The following is a 12,840-nucleotide window of genomic DNA, read 5'->3' as shown; positions in this document are numbered from 1 at the left end:
TGAGATTTTCCAGCTAGTGCTATTATTACATGCCTTTGTTTACTCCGGCTTTGAGAGGGAAAATAATACTCCTTCATGTGTCTAGTTTTCACACGGCCGAGGTAATTCCCTGTAGCTCAGCAGTAATGGGCTCGCATGCCTCCTTCAAACCACCGGGAAAATCCGCTGGGATCAAAGAACACATCCAAACACAGTCCACACAAAAAAAAAATTCATATAGAGTGCGCGGGTCCCCTGGTCGTCCGGCCGGCCGTTTAATCGATATTTGTCAAGGTGGACAATTTTCCTGGATGGCGGTAATCCCATAAAACAATAAAGCGCTGTCATTAAGGAACACTTTCGAACAGAGCCCGCTGTTGATTTATTGCGACTAAGTGGTTTGCGTGTCTACGTGAAAGAGTATTAGTAGTATAGTAGCAGTGGGTCACTGCCTTTGATTTAAAATTTTCACCACATTAGTAAAACTTAAATGTAAAACTAAGCCATGTTTTGAAATGGATGTTTAAGTCCTAAGCGCAGCAGTTGCGATGTGGGGAGTGTGTGCCTAGAAAGACTTTGGAGGATCAAAGTGTTTGTGATAGGGAAGTAGGCCAGTGGGGGGCATGAGGATGGAGCGTAATGTCCAATAAATCTAAAGACTGTTTGGGCACACACACACATCTGCACATCTACAGAAGGGAAACAGATACAATAGCTCAGAAGTCAGCATTAATATGATCGTACATAATTATTTAGAAGCTCCTGTCCACAAACATGTAGCCCAGGCACATATTCTGTATTAAGTGAAACGCCGACACTGCTCAGTTGTAAGTTTGAGCTTACTATAACAATAAGTGATGCAAATGTGAAGGCGGGCTGCGTTTGAGCTCTGTGTGTTCTTTACCCGGAGAGATTTGACTGCCATGCATTATGCATGTTTCCCAGTCTGTGCTCTGATCCAACTCCTGTCTCTACCGCCAGAGCTTCCTTAGACGGGCTTAGTCAGGATTATTAAGTCTGACTCATTTTTATTCCATTTTATGCAGCTTTTTTGAAGCTCTCAGATTTGTTCTCTCGCACTACAGTCAGTCAGTGATATTGATTTTGTGTCGCTCTGAAACGTGTATTTCCTTTCATAACAACGCAGATCGCATTTCAGCTGCCATAGCGAGGATTCCCGCTGATGTGGTTGTGGTCTGGAACTCCCACTGGGCTCTTCCAGACTCAGCTGCTCCTGTTACCTGCATCTCATGTGTGCTACAGTCGCCTCAGCCTCCAGATCCAAGTTACTCTGTCAAACAGCTCCTGTACTTTCTGGAGACTCCCGTACACATTAATAATACATTAAGAGGACGCAAAGACATATTGATTTTAGTATTTTTATGTCTGCGTTTTGTGTGGGGCAGTCCGGGCCACGCGGAGTGGCGGCAATTACCTCATTCCCCATAGTGGCTTTTAAAGACATGTAGTTTTTCTATTTTTGTAAAGCTGCTGGGCCACAGGACAGTTGTCTGGCTGTTTGACAGCATTAAAGCCTACATGGCATTAGGTAACCCTATAGTAACTTACCACTCAGCATTTGCAAGATAATGGTAATTTTCACAGAAACTTTACTTTGTGCAACCCAACTGTGGGGGTCATTTACTCATATGCAAACGCTTATGCATTTTCCACTCACACTGCATTGTCATATTTACACATCTGATCGGGACCTTAAAGGAACATGCCACGAGTGTTTCCATACTGAGATATGTTCTTACCTGAGCTTAGACGAGTTGATACGCATTTATCTATTATTTGTGCGTGCCCTCAGTCACGCAACACGACCAAAGATGTTGTTAGCATTTAGCCTCTCCCAATGTATTCCTATATCTCCAAACGAAGGCGAAGTTGGAGGCTACCATGCTCTTCCACGGGCACTCACAAAGACCAGACAGGTACGTATGAACTCGTCTAAGCTCAGGTAAGAACATATCACAGTATGGAAGAACTGGTTGTGCTCAATCACGTAAAAAGACCAAAGATGTTGTTAGCATTTGTCCTCTCCCAGCATATTCCTAGCTCCAAACAGGGTGGAGTTGGAAGCGACCAAGCTCTTCCACGGGCACGCACAAAGACCAGACAGTTACGTATCAACTCGTCTAAGCTCAGGTAAGAACATATCTCAGTATGTAAAAACGGTGGCCTGTTCCTTTAATACTGTAATACAGGCAACATCAAATGTAAATTAAGCAACATGCCCACAAAATAGCTTGATATATTCTTCAGCGTACACCTGCTGTGTCTTGATAAATGACCCCCTGTGACTTCAATGAACCATTTTCTTGTTGAGATGTTTTCAGGGTGTCTATGGCGTGGGGCTTTCTTAACACATGAGGCTTAACTATTCAGTCACAAATCCATAGAGGTTCCATGTCTTCGGATGCTAAAATACGAATGTATTGTTTTTAGAATGGAAAAGCAGCCCATATTTCGTGGACTTTTAAAAGTAGTTTGAATGTGACGGGAAAAGACACTTGTTCAGTAGTTTCTGACTGAGCTGGACATCCGTCTGCCTTCCCCAGTATTTATCATGTGTGAGCGCGAGGGGCCAGACTTGAGGAGGAGAGATGGAGTGAGCGCAGAGCTATTGTTGAACAGAAGATTTAAGCGTCTGGCACCACTGGAGGTGTCAGATTCACTGCGCAGCATCATCCACAAAGACAAATGTTCAAATGAGTTTCATATGGCTCCCAAAATAGAAGGGAAAAAAATGCGGCTTGAGCAGTAATGACTATGAGCAGGAGAGTGCACGCTGAGATACACTACAAGACAGCGTTGCACCACTATCTGCGTGTAAAAGTGATTAAAAACAGCCTGAAGCATATACTTAACATTCAATTTGCATTATTCAAAACGTTGGTAGTAAATTGCGCATATTATTACTCGGGTCACACATTACACTGGATCCCACAACATATTTTTCATCTTTAAATATGGCTTCTCCGACACCGAAAATTGCAGATGGCTTCAAGTTTTTTGCTTTTAACTAGGGGAATATATGAGGTGCGGAGATTAACCATCACAACATTGACTCCTGCAATGTAAGCATCTCAGTAATAGGCTGCACTAACCCCAGAGTTCATAGTGATGGTTTATGGTGCCTAAATATGAATGTGATGCGAGATTTTTGCCAAGATGTTCTCCAGTTGGCCGGTATGACAGTATAAGAGTGAAGGTTAAAACAGGAAGCAGCAAGTCAAGTGTAATGCTTTTTAACAATTTATTTCATTATAACGCCTCAGTAATTTGTGCATAGTTCTTTCTTAGGATTTTGAAACATTCCATCAAACAGAGGAGGGAAAATGTCATATACAATACCAATAAAATAATGGGCAAAAATTTGAGCCAAAACTGCAGATGATTGTGTCTTAGATCATAACTTTTGCATTTTCTATAAAATGCTGTTAAAATAGTCAAACAATGCCATTATGTTCCAAGAAGTAATACTTTTTGTACTAAGTAACTCATGCCACTAGAGGCCATAAGCGCCACTGCAGGTGTCGTAGCACGTTGCTGTTGTTTACTCATTACTTGTCCGTGAGAGTAAATACTACACTGACAAAAAAGACAAAAGGAGAGAGGGATATTGTACATCCAATTACACAATGGAGATTTTTTTTTTCTCTCAAACTTTGCTGCAAATACTGTTTAAGTGGCGCTAGCCCACAATTACCTTTGCCCGTTCGCCTGTTAGCTTCTTCGTCATGATTCTATTAGTGTGTACCCAGACACAGGGAAGTTGCAAGTGTGGTTTTCTGGCCAGAGACACCAGGGTGAGATGAAAGACCCCCCATTAACACTGGTATTACCCCCAGAGGGACTACGAACAGGATTTATTAAGAAAAATGCCATATGCCTTTTTTCATTACAAACAATGAAAGAGGAAGCTAGATGAACATGCTAGTTGTGGTCCAAACTCATTTCTAACTTTTCTTTTCTTTTTTCACAGGGACGAGTTTATAGCCACATTTCACAAATTGCAGGGTCACTTTTCAGAGCCTTTGTCACAGAAATGCTGGAAAACTAGCATAAGACTTCATGAAATTGATACAAATGCTTTGTAATTAGACAGTGTTTTTCCCACAAATGCCTGAGTTTACAGTGTTCCACTACTAGAAAAAAAAAATCAGATATGGTGCGTGAATGGTTTTTAATGATGCCTGGGACCAACAACCTTCAAACAGTATTTCCGAGTAAATACTACGATACCCCCAAGTTGTGACGGTGTGAACACGTTTGCATCATACAATGCCCATTTAAAACAACCCTGTGTGCCTATGCTCGGATAAGAGTTGAAACCCTTACATTTTTATCCACAGTTGCTAAAAGCTTGGTGCTCCTTTTCAAATCTTTAGTTAGTTTGACCTGTTATGTTTTATTGTTTGAAACTGTTACACTGGTAGTATCCAAATCATCCTTGTGTCCCATTTGTGCTGCACACCGCAAGGGAATGAGTCACTGCTCCCTGCTGCGTTCTCCTGCAAATTCCCACCACCACAAAGTGTATAAATCTCTTCAAGTGCTAAATTTCACACTAAATTAATGTGGGTCTTCTTTCTTAGAGGAACTAAAGGGCCATGTCGTCAGCCCCCTAGCAAAAGTGACTTCTTTTTCTGTGTTTTCAGTTAAAGTCTTTGGGTTTCGCGAATAAATTACTCTTTTTGTTTGTTTGATGTAGCAAAACCTCTGATTAACTAAGCAAAGGAAAAGGGTTTATTGGAATGACAGCAGCGACAGCAGAAAACAAAACCACATAGTTCAACAAAAGTGACTCATAAATTGGCTGGAGAGGAGTAGGAAGAGGCACTGAGTCACCGGTGAGCAGCAGGACCAGCCTCTGTCCCAGCGGGGAGCGAGTGGAGTCCCTGAGTGCACTGTGACAGGCGGAGGCTTAACCCCCGTCCTGTACCCTGACATTTAAGTTAACAGAACAGACTCAGAGCGGCACTTTACCGCGGCCACTGTCCCAAGGCTAAACTTAAACTGCCAACAACAAATGCGTGACACATTTTGTACCGGCATGCAAAGATACAGAAACATTATTTTAATATGTTTGCATTGTATTCCCAGGCAGAGTCTTTCAGTGTGGGGTTTTGCTGTTCCCGTGATTCCTGGGTGGGTTTTGGCCAAAAAAAATCTTGCTGGAACTCTTGACTAAGATCTGATCAAGCTCAAATTCAGTGAAAATGTGCCTTCACTCACACATCACACTGCGGTTTCAGGGAAGAACTGATTGCTTATGTGTTTAAATGTGTTCTCTGTTCTCTCTCAAAATAAAAGTTGCTCAGTCAGTAACTCTGTGGATGACAGCCCACTGCTGGAGACTGGAGGAACTGCAGTTGAGACTCAATGGGTTCATTCACAATTTACGGAGTAATGCATTTATTTATACATTTTTTGTATGAGATATATTCAAAACATCTAAAACATGTACTACAGTATTGTTGAAATTATTTTTTGACTGCATAATATAAAGAAATGAAACACTTAAACCCGACATATACTGTGAGTCTGAGTGTGTTCAGACGATAATCAATAAAAATGACTTTGGCCTTGTATTTGCACATAACCTCAGAGTTTAGGCTGAAATCCCTTTTTTTCAGCCTTTTATCGATGCTTTTCGCTGGACGAGCCAAACAGATTGATTGAAACACATAATGCGTATGCCGTGTCAGTGAGGCTGAGTGCATGTGGGTGTCCTGCAGAGCGGACGGGTTCAATAAGCTCTCCATTTTCGTCAGAAATCAGAACTCTTCATCTGTAATATGGCATCAATTTTTAATTAAAGACTTAGGCCGCTCAGATGTCTTAAGTGGCCAGTGGTGCTGTACATTTATTTTCTCTTTCTCTGTTCCTCTGCAGATCTCGCTCACTGCAGGAGACTCCAGTGTTACATGATTAAAGCCTGGGAATGGTAGTGCCCTAAGAACTAATTATTCTTGCAGCGAGAGTATGTGCGAAAAGGTGAAACGGCAAAAGGTAATTTCACAAGAAACAAGCTATTTGACTGTAATGAATAATTTACTGCCAGTTCTCGGGGGTCAGTAGAGCTTAGAGTCATGCTGGATCCTCTGTACTGCAGAGCCAATGTCTTTTAAGAGGAGCTAACAAGGCCCTTTTCTGAGTATTTCTGCACAATGAAGGTGTATCAATGTACAGGAAACTCAGAACTATAGGGCTGAATGATTGACAGAGCTATGCGAGAACTTTTGGACACTCAATGGACAATGTCTGTCTGACGGAAATATGAGGGAATATGAGGGGAATATTGGACTTTTCTTCAGGAATTTGTCAATCTAATCTGGCAGTTTGGGGCGAGAGGTAAAATGTTATCAACAGGAACCTTCCACACTGCAAACAGAGGCCAAGGCCACTACCTGGGAACCGTACCTAGAGACAAAAGTAAACTTAAGCGAGTTCAGTGACCGGAAGCATGCTTTGTCATATCTGACACCTATTGAAAGAGCAGTGAGTCTAGTAACAGACAGTAACCATGCTCAACAATTTGGGATGAAAAACTCTGAAACAGCGGTGAAAACATTTGCGACTTGCCTTGATGTATAAAGCCCACCTCTTCCCTGCACTGACTAAGATCAAATCACCCATTTACGTACTGTATTTTGCCCAGTGTATGGCCCAGTATGAGGACTCCAGGTAAAGTAGTGAACTTGTTTGAATGTCTATCAGAATCAAACCAGTTCTAATACCATCTGTAACAAAGAATAAATCAACCCTAAACCAGGTCATGGTACAACAGTTTGAAGATTGATACATTACACACAGAATAAATCATAGTTTTAAGCACACTAGTCTCTTTAATTTCATCCCCCAAAAGATGTATAACAGCCCTTTTGTTAACCAAAGCTTGACAGCTCAAGGTGCACGCGACACCATAGGGAGCCTTGTGTTACAAACTTTCCCTCAGCTTTGTTCTTTCAATCTCCCTCCTCCTTCTCAGCTCATTTTGGGCCGGCTCAGTTCTGGGGTCCCATCAGACCGCTGCTCATTGTGTATGCTCTGAGAGGAGCCCAGCGCTGAATTGGCTATCACATTTTTACATTATAAGATATCGACAGGCTGGCGGTGCGTGGAGGGGTAGGCGTAGTGTGGCAGGGGATAGTTTCTTCTGTTGGGCTCTCTCGGGGAAAGAGGAGAGCAGTGTTCGCTGCTGTGCAGTTTGTTCTCCTGTCTCATCACTGATGGGGAAGACAAATGTTACCGTTCAAAGGAGTTTTACATGGACCTTTAACACAACTATGGACAACGTTCAAAACATGTAAAATACTGTATACAGTATTACAGGTACAGTAAGTCCGACTTAAAAGGGCAGTGTAATTTATGTGTTCTTTATAGAAATAACACTTTATAATTATAATTAGAGGTCGACCGATATATAATGGGCCGATATTTGGGGGATTTTACCATATCGACTATCGGCCGATCTAGCACTAATAAAAGCCGATGTCTCCCGGACTGAAATTGATAGAGACTTCCCGTTTTTTGCATTGGAAATAGCTACGCCAAGGCTTCAGAATGAGTTCCCCCACAATGTCCTCGGCCTCAGGGGAACTGAGAAACATCGCAATGAAAATTGGTTTGCTACAAGTTTGTTAAAGACAAGTTAAATGTCAGTGAATTTGGACATGCTGTATGTCATTTTGTAGCTAGGAACCTGGAGAATCGCTGAGGTCATTTTAACCTTCGCAACTGTATTTTGGATCGCTGTGCAAAATGCCGCGGCTAGTGGCTGTAAGCTAATGCTGATGGCAGTATGCTAATGCTAACGGCAACTAATCAAGACTGGGAAACTATGATTGAATCACCTAAAGTAATAAAATGAAATTGGTCACGGCTGAAGCGGCAATGTATTTATGATTTTACAGTATTATAGACCAGACAAAAGCCAAAAATCGGCCAAAAATATCGGTCGACTATATCAGCAGAGCATATCGGCATCGGCCAATAAAAATCCCTCAAAATCGGCATCAGCCTTAGAAAAACCCATATTGGTTGACCTCTATTTATAATAACTATGCCTTATTTAGCCTTAATAAATGATGAGTTAACACTTAGATGCACTTAGGGCTAGATGCAAGTTAGCCATTTTATACTCAATACTGCCACCTCAGGTCATATGTGTAACTGCAGCTTCTATATTAAGCTCGTGCATGACGGCACTTCGGACCCGAATTAACACCTTTTTGAGTGACAGTGCAGGATTTTAGAGGCAGTTGTGGTGAACAGGTCTGCGCTCATTCTACACCTTAGGACATTGTTGGAATATGTAGGGGGAGGAAAATACTAATTTTGTAACATTTTTAAACTCTGTATAGTCCCTTTAACTAATAAATTGTTCATTGTGAATTAAGTGTAACTAATACTTAATAACTACAGTTAATGCCTAACTAATAATGAACAGTTCTTCAAATACTTGACTTCTTCGTTGTTAAGTAGTTAGGTATTAGTCACACTTAACTAATGAATTATTCATGATGAATTAAGTGTTAGCTCATCATTTATTAAGGCTAAATAAGGTGTAGTTATTATACAGTTAAGTGTTACCGGTTTTGGTTATGAAATGTTCATTGTCACTTCACATTTCCTCCTGATGTGTCTTATAATCTGGCCTTTATTTTTTGTCTTGGGGAGTGAAATAATCAACTTTCAGTGGCGATGCAGCCACTCAAAATGCAAAAGTAGGACAATGTAAAGGCAATGAGCATTAATTAGAATGCCCTCTCTCTAATTAATGAGTGAGGTCACTCTATTTGAGTTCATCACTGTCACTGGATGCATTTGAATGAACTACACACAGATACTTTAAAATGTGTTCTAAGTGCCTGTTTACTTGTTTTATCACTCAGCTCTGAATGGGTGCGATGAGATTGTATCGATATCTCTCTTTTAAAAATGAACAGTTACACACACATTTCTCTGGCTCACTCAGCGCCTGTTAAGTTGCACATCAAAAGTCTGTGGAGCAGTGTTACTCTGCAGACTACATGATGTTCGACAGATAGTCCAGCTAATATTGTGCAGTTTAGGTTTCGAGTTATCCCTCTCTTTTTTTCCATGAAATAAACACATCATAAACACTAATTTTCATTGATGAAAGGCACCTACTTTCAATCAGTCAATGGTCCTTAGTCATTCACAACGTGAGATTGAATACCCCCTACAAGTACTCCGCTAATGGCCTTTCTTTTATAATCATAACAAGTCCCAGATGTCCTGAGCTGAACTCTGCAGGTCACGAATAACAATTCCCCTTTCAGCTCACAACACTCACTCTGAATGCGCATCACACACGCCGAGCCAAACTACAAAGATATCAAAAGTGTCCATAATCCACACTGTGTCACTTCTCAAAGAGCCGGACCAGATGTGCCCACAATTGGACGACGCTGACGCCGCCGCAGCCCTGATTACTGATGCTCTGCTTAGTATGCCCAGCACATGTAAGACTACAAAGCTCCCCAACGCAATTTATCTGCATATGCCAAACAGTATGGACGCCAGCGAGGTACCAAACGGCTCAGCAATCTGCTCGCTGAATTTGGACTTTTTTTTTTTTTTTTTTTGCTCTTTTTTCTTTTCTTTTTTTTTTCTTGCTCTGTCTAGCGCCACAGATGAAACCAAATGAGAGGGAAGGAAACGCGATCACAAGTGCTTATACTCCCGAAACCTGAGACGTTTGATGCTCATTTGCAGACAACAGGTGTGAAACGCGGTAAAATTTTCTGCAGCAGTTGTCACAAGCCGCCGAGATACAACCTGTGATGTTCGCGCCAGGATTTATGAACTTGGAGTGTCATCAAAGCTGGTTTAATGTCAATATTTAGAAAAGGTGTAAATTAACTTGTGGGGGAATCAATACATCTGCCATCAACATGGGACTTTGCATAATGGATTTGGAATCAATTAAATACAACTGGAGAGGCATAAAAGGTTTGTAGACGGGTTAATGGTAACATTTCACATAATTACTAGATCTCGCACTCTCTAGCGGATTGTTAAGAGTATGTTTGGTATCACTGACGTTTTGAGTTCTGCAACAGATCAGTTCCTCTTGTGACACTGTAATGCTTGACCTGGAATTTTCCGCGCTGTGCCTTTGAGACATCGCACTAATCCAGGTACCAAAGCAACATAATAACCATTGTGAAAGACTTTGTGGTTTCCTGTGTCGTGCAGGGATATCTAACCTGCAGCTTTGGAGCTGCAAGCTGTCTTCCTCTCTTCAAGTCCTTTAAAGTTTTCACTATTTCTGTCTTTGAAAACATTTTGAGGTAGCATTTTTGAACAGAAAAGTATAGAACTCATTTAGATTTGTGCCTTCATGTTGAAATAACTTGGCTATAAATTATACAAAGTGTACTCCAAGGTCCTTTAAGCATCCTCAAAGTATTTTTCTGAAACTTGAATTGCGCATAAGCCACTCCGGGGGGAATGCTTGGAGACCCCAGGCATGCAGCATTCACACCTTAAAGCAGAACTAAGTAACTCATGCCCCTGGAGAACATAAGCATAAGTCACTGCAGGTGTTGTAGCATGTTGCGGTTTTCTGACCCATAGGCAGCGAAGTTGCAATTGTGGTTTTCTGGGCAGAGACACCAGGGGGAGATGAAAGACCCCCCCCAATCATCCCATTAACACTTGTATTACTTGTATGACTACGAAAAGGATTTATTAAGATACACAAGATCCTTAGTTCTTCTTCAAAGATGCACAATGCAACTTTTTATGTTGAAAAAAAAAGCTCATATTAGTGTGTATTTGACCTTTCAAGCTCCTATAATGCTTCACAATCAATTTTACTCAAGTTGTTTTAGGTATATATACGTAACTATGGATACAATGGATCCTGGAGCGTCCTACAGGCCATCGTGATGGTAGGTGAAGACGCTATGCTAGCCACTCAAGCATCTGCTGGGTTACTGATGAATCAAATATGTATTACTACCAACTTGTTTTTCACCAAAAAATGTTGCATAGTGCACCTTTAATAGAAAGATATAGTTTCACACTGGACAAAACTCACTTCATAACTGAATGTCATTAAATATCACATTCAAACTGGGTAGAACTCAATCGTAGCACTGTTGCTTGGTCAGAGAAGCTGAAGGGACAGAATAGCGGCGGTTTTCTTTCAGTCCGTCTGTCCCGCAGGGAGGCTGTAGCCACTGAGGGGTGACAGCAGAAGAATAATGAACTTTATCGTCAAGTAAATCTGAAAATCTCAAAAACTGAACTTATTCATACCCACGCAGTATCACCAAATGGCGGAAATACAGCAGGCGTGCAAGTATTTCACCAAACGAGAGCTAATTTAAGTTAATGACTTATTTAGAAACACAATATGTTTAATTCATGATATTCTCCCTTAAAGCCATATGAAGGAAGATGGGAGTAAGGTGATTTTAAACCACAGCATCCTTAGATCAGAGCTTTTTCGACACTAAATGGTTTTACATTTGGCAGCGTGACGGGGAATGAGGAATGTTCTTATTTAATAACTATTGATTGGCAAAACACAGACAGCAACACCGTGTTTGAAGCATTTTCCTTTCAAAACAAACAGTGAATACTACTCTGCCACTGCCTCCCCACTCTCCCCAATGACATCCTCAACTCGGCTCCTCCGCGCTCCTATTATCTTGGTGCTATAGTTCAAATGCCTGTCTTTTCAAGCTCAGCTACGTTTGGCCATCCCTGTGGTGGAGCGCGGGTCTAATTGGAAACCCTTGTAAGCAGGCTGGGAGCGCCACGACTGGACATACGTGCTCCTTCCTGACCCCTAAAGCCAGTGTAGCGTCACCAAGCAGCAAGCTCACTCACTCAGCCAACCAGAACAATGCTATGAGAAAGAATTGAGAATATAAATAGGCTTTTACTGAGAGCTACTGTATATATGGTGCTGACCCTCTGCTATCTCACTGCTACCCAGGGGAGGGGAGGGGTAGCCAAAATATTCATTTATTTATTTATTTATTTATTTAAGTAATCATAATTGTGATCATTCCAATATTTCATAGTATTTATTCATGTGTTTATTTGGTCGGGACAGTGCCCGGAGGAAACCTACACAGACACCGGTAGAACATGCAAGCTCCACACAGAAAGGCCCCGTCCAGGTGGGAATCGAACCTGGGACCTTCTAGAGCCTTAAACAGTCAGGCCCCACAGTACATCCTGGACCTTTTGAGCCTGTACTCCCTGTACTCCTGTACTCTGGCCAGAACCCACTTGTCGTCCCTAAGACTCATTATAAGAGCCAAGGTGGACCTGTCTTTTCAGTCTGATTCCCCCCCAGACTGGAACGTCCTGCCCCTGTCTCTTTTGAAAAGGATCTGAAAACATGTTTATTTCAGAAAGCTTTTGGTTGATGGGTTTGCACTAGTGTCACTTGAATTTTACACATGTATATTTTTATATTGATTGGTTATAACTATTGTACAGCACTTTTTAAAGCGCTTTAGAAATAAACTTGACTTACTTAGAATATACAGACACCACGTGCTGCCCTAAAATCTGAATGTCATATTATTGCACATGTTTCTGTCAAGCACTTTTATATAAGGTTCAAGAAATGCAAACTTCAATCATTTTGTTGATGTCAAATTTCTGTCAATCAGATTTTCTATCTCCGGGCCTGTGTTTGCTTGTTCTCCTTGTGTGGGTTTCCTACCTGCTCCGGTTTCCCCTACCACTAAAAATATGTACAATAGGTCGAATTTTGGTCAATTTTTGGTCAAATTAAAAAAAAAAAAATACTCCCAAAGTGGTCCGGTGCTCCTGGGGACCTCATAGGCACTGATT

The 12,840-nt window shown here is 41.4% G+C and overlaps 2 protein-coding genes across 2 annotated transcripts in view; one reads left to right on the top strand and one right to left on the bottom strand.

The window, feature by feature from the left end:
• The window catches only part of ndufa4a (NDUFA4 mitochondrial complex associated a), a 318,693-nt gene extending 311,029 nt beyond the window's left edge, over positions 1-7,664 (top strand). Inside the window, exon 5 of the mRNA XM_079564647.1 lies at positions 7,654-7,664. The gene's annotated coding sequence lies outside the window, so the exon portion shown is untranslated. The remainder of the gene's footprint in view (positions 1-7,653) is intronic.
• The window catches only part of LOC306968980 (neurexophilin-1), a 31,898-nt gene that overhangs the window by 1,578 nt on the left and 17,480 nt on the right, over positions 1-12,840 (bottom strand). The gene's annotated exons all lie outside the window — the stretch shown is intronic.

Source organism: Gobius niger (genome assembly GCF_951799975.1).
Source record: "Gobius niger genome assembly, chromosome: 10".
Lineage (NCBI taxonomy): Eukaryota > Metazoa > Chordata > Actinopteri > Gobiiformes > Gobiidae > Gobius > Gobius niger.
The sequence above is the reverse complement of the archived record's forward strand: the minus strand, read 5'-3'. Positions and strand labels throughout refer to the sequence as shown.